The 8,130-nt window shown below is 42.8% G+C and overlaps 1 pseudogene; it reads left to right on the top strand.

Moving 5' to 3' along the window:
- Positions 1 to 6,804: 6,804 nt before the first annotated feature.
- LOC146171493 (alpha-(1,3)-fucosyltransferase C-like) lies at positions 6,805 to 7,851 on the top strand (annotated as a pseudogene).
- Positions 7,852 to 8,130: the final 279 nt, after the last annotated feature.

Genomic DNA, 8,130 nt, shown 5'->3' with positions numbered 1-8,130 from the left:
ACGCAGCTTCGGAACGTACGCTTCCAGACGTTCGCGTTACGTTCGCAATACATCGTGTTCTCTGCGTGACAAGATCGGGTCGTCTTGATTGACCTGAAAGGAACTCAACAACTGAGGGAAAATCGAGGTCCCGCAAAGGAATTCTGTGCTATGGCGCTGTTCGCATTCTTGGCCGACACTACCACGATAACCTTTAAATTAGTTCGAACTATATATATTTTTTTTTTATTATCAAAACCTCAAATGCCCCAGGAATAGGGTATTACATGATGGATGGGCTGCTATTTCATTTGAAAATAGATTCGATGGCTGCCTTGAATTGAGATGGATTGAAGTGGTACACGAAGTCGACCGGCAGATTGTTCCAGTCGCGAGCAGTTTTTACGAAGAACGAGCGAAGATGAGCTGTAGTCTGCGCTGGGGGAGGGTAGACAACTTTGGGATGGCTGGTGCGGTTTGAGAAGCGATGAGCTGGTAATATCACTGAAACAAAAACTGAAACAGTAAGGTTAGCCTTCGATTTAAGAGCAGGTGCGCTGTAGTGATAAGAATACTCTGAAAAAATAAATCTTGCTGCGCGATTTTGAACTGATTCGAGGATGGTACAAAGGTTAGCTTGAAGAGGGTCCCAGATTGAGCATGCATATTCTAGCTTAGATCGAACGAACGTCAGGTAAGTTAGTGCTTTATTCGAGGCGGGGGCGAGGCGCAAGTTTCGACAGAGGTAACCAAGAGTGCGATTGGCTTTGTTAGCAATGTTCGTTACATGTGCAGACCAATTAAGTGTGTTAGAAATTGGGATGCCAAGGTATTTGTATGATTGGGCAGATGAAATTTCCGAGCGACAGATGACATACCTGGAGGGTTGATAGTGCTGTCGTCGATGAAAAAGAGTAATGACGTTTTATTAGTGTTCAAAGACATTAACCATTTGTCGCACCAGGCCTCAACGCGTTTAAGGTCATCTTCAAAAATGCGAGAATCGGAACGGTTATGGATGGGACGGTAGAAGACGCAATCGTCTGCAAATAGGCGGATGTTAGAAAGAATGTTACTAGGCAGATTATTAATGTAGATTAGGAAGAGCAAGGTTCCAAGTGCCTTGGTTCCAAATGCCTTGGGGAACGCCGGAGGGGACTGTGGAGCTAGTCGATGAGAGTTAGCGTACACAAATTGCTTCCGGTTAGTCAGAAAATTACGTATCCATTCCAATACAAGAGGGTTAATGCGTAATCGTGAAAGTTTAAGTAAAAGTCGCTGATGGGGAACTTTGTCGAATGCTTTTTCGAAATTTAAAAAAAGAGCATCTACACGTATATTTAAATCCAGGTTAGAACTTATGTCATTGATGAATAAAGCTAATTGAGTGTCACATGACAGACCTTTACGGAAACCATGTTGATTAGGATAAAAAGGCTATAGAAATTATAAATTTTACCATGTGAGAGTAAAGCACATGCTCTTTCTGAAGAGTGAAGTTGAATGGGCCTCAGCCAGCCTTGCTAAGAACAAAGCTAGCGGAATTGATGGCATTCCAGCTGAGTTGCTTCAAAACCTCAACCATGACGCTGTTAACATTCTGCATACATTATGCCAGAAGATTTGGGCAAACCTGCAGTGGCCACAGGATTGGAGGAGGTCAGTTTACATCCCCATTCCAAACAAAGGCAGTGCCAAAGATTGTTCCAATTACCGCACGATCGCGCCTATTTCGCATGCTAGCAAGGTGATGTTGAAAATCCTCCAAGGTAGGCTGCAGCAGTATGTGGATCGGGAGCTTCCGGACGTGCAAGCTGGGTTTCGCAAGGGCAGAGGAACTAGAGACCAAGTTGCCAACCTTCGCTGTATCATTGAAAAAGCAAGAGAGTTCCAGAAACCCATCTACTTCTGCTTTATTGATTATGCGAAAGCGTTTGACTGCGTAGATCATAGCAGATTGTGGCAAGCTCTCCAAGAGATGGGAGTTCCAATTCACCTTATCTGTCTCCTCAAGAACCAGTAGGTAGGGCAAGAGGCCACAGTCAGAACTGGGCATGGTCTTACTGATTGGTTTCCGATTGAGAAAGGAGTGAGGCAAGGCTGCATACTGTCGCCCTGCCTATTTAACCTATATGCAGAGTGCATCATGAGGAAGGCCGGTCTGGACGAGTCTTCAGCTGGAGTGAAGATTGCTGGAAAACGTATCAACAACCTTAGATATGCGGATGATACCACTTTAATGGCAGAAAGTGAAGCGGAACTCAAGAGACCTCTGATGCGCGTGCTAGAAGAGAGTGAGAAGTTTGGGCTTAAACTGAACATTAAAAAGACAAAGATCATGGCGTCTTGCCCTATCAAGTCCTGGAGCATCAAGGGACAAGAAGTGGAAGCTGTGACAGATTTTCTCTTCTTGGGCTCCAAGGTTACCTCGGAAGGAGACTGCAGCCATGAAATTAGGAGACGCCTGCTTCTTGGAAAGAGAGCAATGGTTAGCCTTGACCGCCTAGTAAAGAGCAGAGACATTAGTCTGCCAACCAAGATCCGTATAACTCGTGCTATGGTCTTTCCAGTTGTGATGTATGGATGCGAGAGTTGGACCGTGAAAAAGGCTGACCGCCGAAGAATTGACGCGTTTGAATTGTGGTGCTGGCGAAGACTCCTGAGAGTTCCTTGGACTGCCAGAAGATCAAATCAGTCAATATTGTCGACCATAAACCCTGACTGCTCATTGGAGGGTCAAATTCTAAAGTTAAAGCTCAGCTACTTTGGTCATATGATGAGAAGAGAGGAGTCGCTGGAGAAAGATTTGATGTTGGGAAAGGTTGAGGGTCGCCGGAGAAGGGGTAGGCAGCGAACGCGATGGTTAGATGGCATCCTCGAGGCACTGCAGATGAAGTTATGTGATGTTGGGAAGATAGTGAGAGGCCGGAAAGCGTGGCGTGACATGTTCCATAGGGTCACGAAGAGTCGGACACGACTGAACGACTGAACTGAACTGAACCATTAGTTTTGAAGAGACGCTTGTTGAAGAAATAGGACTGTAACTAGAGCATGAAGATGTTGGACCTTGTTTCGGAACTGGAACAACCTTGCCCCTTTTCCAGTGTTCCGGCACCACTCCTGATGACAACGATTGCTGAAAGTTATGACATAAAATGACGCTGACAACAATTTTGGTGTGTTTTAGTACTTTTGAGCTGATAGCATCGAATCCTGATTCAGATGTAAGTTTTAGCGAGTCTATAACTTTCGCGATACCGGAAGGATTGAAAATGATATCAGGCATGACTGCCTGATGATAGCTAGGGAAATCTGGTAAAGTGTTGGCGGGTCCATTTTCCCTTTCCTCCGTAAAAACAGTTCTCTAACAATTCCCATTCCGAGTCCCCGAGTCCCATTCCGAGTCCCGAACGACAGGATTGCGCTCGTCCTGTCGTTGCCTCTGTTTTTTGTGTTGTCTTTTTTGCGCATAGCCTTAATGGCATTATCTTAGAACTTTCTTTATGCGAGTGATGAATAGGGCTGAGAAAGCTTACATGGTTGTCTAACACCTGTTCTAATGGGGATATCATTACTGTGTCTGTGGAGAACGGTGGTATTTGTGCGACAACAATACATTTTTTCTGATAGTTTTACATATCACTCTTCTGCACTCTCACTTCGCAATGCCTATATGAGAGGAGAGGTTTGACTGAGTCTAACGCATTCTTATGATCAATAAATGCTTTTGTAGTGGTTGTTTATAATCTGTGCATTTTTCTATCGCGTGGTTCATAGTATGGAAATTATCGACGGAAGGGTTCCTGTCCAAAAATTTCTTGGTCGTTTATTTGCTTGAAGAATAAGGTTGGCCAGATTATTTTGCAATTACTTTAGTAAATCACTTCTATGTAACCGATATTAGGGTGTGCGCTCTCTAATTCGCGAAGTCCTTAGGGTCTCCATTCTTATGAATTAGGGTAACGATTGCGTTCTTCTGTGATTCCAGTGCCGTCGATGTCATGAGGTTTGAGTACACCGGGGGGGGAGGGGGTCAAGTTTATCTTGGACGATATCCCCACTGTCATTGAGCGAATCGTATTACCTGATGCTCCACAGCAGCTTTCCCTCTTTTCACAGGCTCCAAAGCTTCCGTAACTTTGTTCTCTATCACTGGCGCAAAGCCGGGCTGCTCGCTACTCCCAGTATCAAAAATGTTGGTTTGAGGATTTCGGCTTCTCTATTAGGCCAGCATTCAATTCCTAGCCTAGTTTGACAATATTGTCAATATTATTATAGTGATTGCCCACCTTGTGCTTCATTACACAGCGCACAGACCTGACGTTTGCTTATCCACAGTTTTCGGTTGCAGCTTTATGGATATTACCACTGTTTACTGCATACTTGATTTTCTCCGCATTATACTTCTTTATGTCGGATACATTGGGCGTATTGATAAGAATTGATAGGTCTGACGTTAGTGATGAAAGCGTTCCTGCTTCTTCGCTTCTTAATAAAATTTGCTGCCTGCTTACATAGTTTTCCGGTATCCTGCACAACCGTCTTAGCTGGTATTGCTACCAGACTACCACCAATGATATCTTTGAAATGATTACTGATTACTTGTGCACTAAGACCGTTTCCTTGGTTAAAGCTGAATATTCTTCCTCTAGCGTGATCCTGAATTCTTTTACCTTCCCTCTCACCGCTAGTTATTTGATAGACCTTTACTCTACTAGACGATTTCATTCCCTACTTGAATCTGGATTGATTCAGTAGGGGAATTCGGTTATTCTGCACTGCTGTCCAAGAGATATTAAAATATGTCACGCACCTTGATAAATTTGTACAATAACTGGGCTAATTATTCTTAATACTTACTCATACTTAGCACGTGATTTTGACAGTTATATACAAAATCTGAATGACCAGGCCGACCAGCCGAGAGAACTCCAGGATACGCCCCGTATACCAAGCGACGCCAAATCACCTGAGTTCGATGCCAAATTGTGTTGCGCCTTAACGAAATATTTAATTTGTGCAAATGACAGCTTCCATGGTTAGCAGACAGTAATGCAGACATGCGGCGCCAAGCCGGAGCATCAGTGGCCCCATCGGCAACGTGCCTGCCAAAACGGACATTACTTGAGGAGTGGTATATAAAAGGAAAATACAGAAACCTTTCAGTGGCGACATTTTGATATGAAATGAGCGCCAACTTTGTTTGCGTAAAAAAAAATGTACAGAGGAAAATAAAAGGCACTTTGAAGCTGAAAATCAGGCTTCGATTGAAATAAACAGCACTCTTTTACAAGGTATCTAAAATATTTTCCTGAACGATATGTGCGGACGGAAGTATTTGTCATTGCAGATATAGCTTCACATTATTAGCTTCTTGTTCACAGCCCCTTTCAGTACCCAAGAAAGGCGAATACGTTCTTGGAGAAAACTTTAGATTGCTTGAATCTGTTCCTCTAATTGCTGAGGAAACAAGACGTTTTCTAGCAAAGAAGAGAATGGCGAAGAGGAGAATCAGGTGGCTGAGCTATTGTGAACGATTATAAATATATAGCCTGTGTGATACAATGATGACTTTTAATGAGCTACGTACTTGCTTGTACATAAATGTGGTTTCCACCAATGTTGAGATGTTTTGAGCTGTGCAAAATTCCTGCAGACGATGGTAATATAATGATATCCCAATATGATCAGATTCGCAGGCGAGGAGGAAACATCAGTCCTGAGATCGCATTCCTCCTTGATGAAGGTGCACAGCGTTTTTTAGTGTTTGTGTTGGTCTACATGAAACATTCTTGCGTGCGGTTTTTGGGCTTACAAAGACAGGTTTAAAAGACGACACAAATATTTAAGCTAAAAATTCATTTTGCGTTAAACGCTTGTGTCATTTTTAACCGTGTTCCTTTAAACCCAAGCAGAGCATGTTTTCTTCCCAAGTCATTCTTAAGTTTCTTGCGCAACAAGGGTGAAACAGAAACTAGAGTGCAAGGAGTTAAGACGTTTGTAATGTTACGGAGGCCGCTTCAATAACAGCAGCTGGTGTGTACTGCGCCAGGAGTTTATTACACCAATTGAAGGAGGCTGCTTCGCACCGTAGTGGCTGTCATAGTCTTGACTGTGACAAGTGGGGGCCGAGCACTATTCAAACACGAAGTGTTCTTAGTGGCCAGGAGTCAGGTGTATAAACCAAGGAGTGATCGTTTCGAGCAGCGAGTAGAAAAAAGTTGCTTTTTTTTCTGCGTAAGATATTTGACCTGCTAATGTTCTTTGTTTTGTACTTCATCATATGCAAAGGTAGAAACGTGGGGGAAGACATTCAATGTGAAATACTTAAGACAGGCATCTTGTGAAATGATAAAAGATGAGGAATGGGGGTAAAAAGAATATACAAGCTGGTATCGTGGCAAACATGCAGTCTATGCACAGCAGCAATAGGATGAGGTTTTATGCTTGTGAGCAATGAATTTGTTTGCGAGCAATATTTTACTAGCAATGAAAATTGACCAAGTGTTTACTCACACACAGTTGTGTACTCTAAATGGTGAATAGGAATATATCTGTATATTGTAAGAGATCGCTATTGTCTATAACATATCGGGTTTTATTTTGAGTGCTAGCAGTTGGGGTTACCTACAGTTGATAACCAGAACAATTACTTACAGCTCGCCTAATAACCAAACATTTTTTTTGTTGCTCCTGTTTTCAGGTCCGGACTGCGTACTCTTCAATTCCAAATCAAGCTGTTTCACGAAAATAGCTCTGAGAATATTGTTGATATTCGTAACAATAACAGCTTTCTACATATGCCTTCCAAAAACAAAGAACTTCATGCAGCTACATTCCAAACACGTTGACATTCAGTTAAACGGTCACCGCTCCAAGTATCCTGGTTTCTCGCAGAACATCAGTGCTTCACAGCTTTTGCCTCGAATAATGATGTGGACAAAGTTTTTTGGATCGTGGTATGGAAATCTGAGTGATGCAAGAAACACTGAAGAGGTGATTGAAAACTGCCGCGCTACTTGCGTCGTCACAAACGACCAGCGGCTATTGGAATTTAGTGAAGCCGTCGTGTTTCATGCACGCGACATTGAAAACGTACCGACCATTCGTTTGAAGTCTCAAAAGTGAGTATTCCTTATTAGGGAGTCGCCACCAAATACTTTGCATTCTAAATTTAGCTATGCAAAACACATGTTCAATTGGACCATGACGTACAGGTCAGATTCAGATTTGCGCATCCCATATGGACAAGTTTTTCGCTGAAATTCTACTGTAAGTATGGACAAAAAGTTGAAAGCCTTGTGGAAATCAAAGCGGAAAACTGCTGTTTGGGCAGTAAGCAACTGCAAGACGGACGGTCGGCGAGAAGCATTTGTTAAAGAACTGAGGCGGTACCTTCAAGTTGATGTGTACGGATTATGCGGCGCCTACAACTGCCCAAGGTCTCAAGAAGAAAGTTGTTACAAATATTTTGAGCGTACTTACTTTTACATTCTTGCTTTTGAAAACTCTATATGCGTTGATTACGCAACAGAAAAGCTTTTCCTAGCTCTAAAACATCACATTATACCTGTTGTGTTCGGCGGCGCTAATTACAGCCAGATTGCACCTTATAAGTCGTATATCAATGCACTTGCTTTCGAGTCGCCAAAGCAACTCGCAGAACACTTGATTACCCTATCCAAAAATTATTCAGCATATATTTCCTATTTTAAATGGAAGTCCAGTAAAGATGTGGTTAGGCATAAATTCAGCTTATGCGAGCATTGTGTGAAATTATACAATACCGAGGAGTTGATTCGCACTTCATCGTACGATGACGTACGAGCTTGGTGTCAAGACGGCGGCCATTGCCTAAAATGGGGGGTGTGAGTGTTTTGTTGGAGCATAAGTGTTTTATTGACGTGCCTTCAAATTTAGAATTCAGATTTTTGCCTCTTTTGTTCGAGTAACCAAGGCTCCCTTGCCTCTGCACAACTAATGCGAACAGTGTTTTAGAAATAACGATGCACATTTACTGGTGTGTCTGTTTAAAGCTGCAGGCTGTGGCATAGCTCGGCTGCTAATTTTTAGCAAGAAAAAGAAACCAAGATGATAAGAAATGCGGGCTTTCGTAATAATGAAAAGCTCCGCCTGTAACTGGCCAAAAGA

The sequence above is a fragment of the Amblyomma maculatum genome, unplaced genomic scaffold (assembly GCF_055883805.1).
Source record: "Amblyomma maculatum isolate TAMU_Amacu unplaced genomic scaffold, ASM5588380v1 scaffold_20, whole genome shotgun sequence".
Classification (NCBI taxonomy): Eukaryota; Metazoa; Arthropoda; class Arachnida; order Ixodida; family Ixodidae; genus Amblyomma; species Amblyomma maculatum.
The sequence above is the reverse complement of the archived record's forward strand: the minus strand, read 5'-3'. Positions and strand labels throughout refer to the sequence as shown.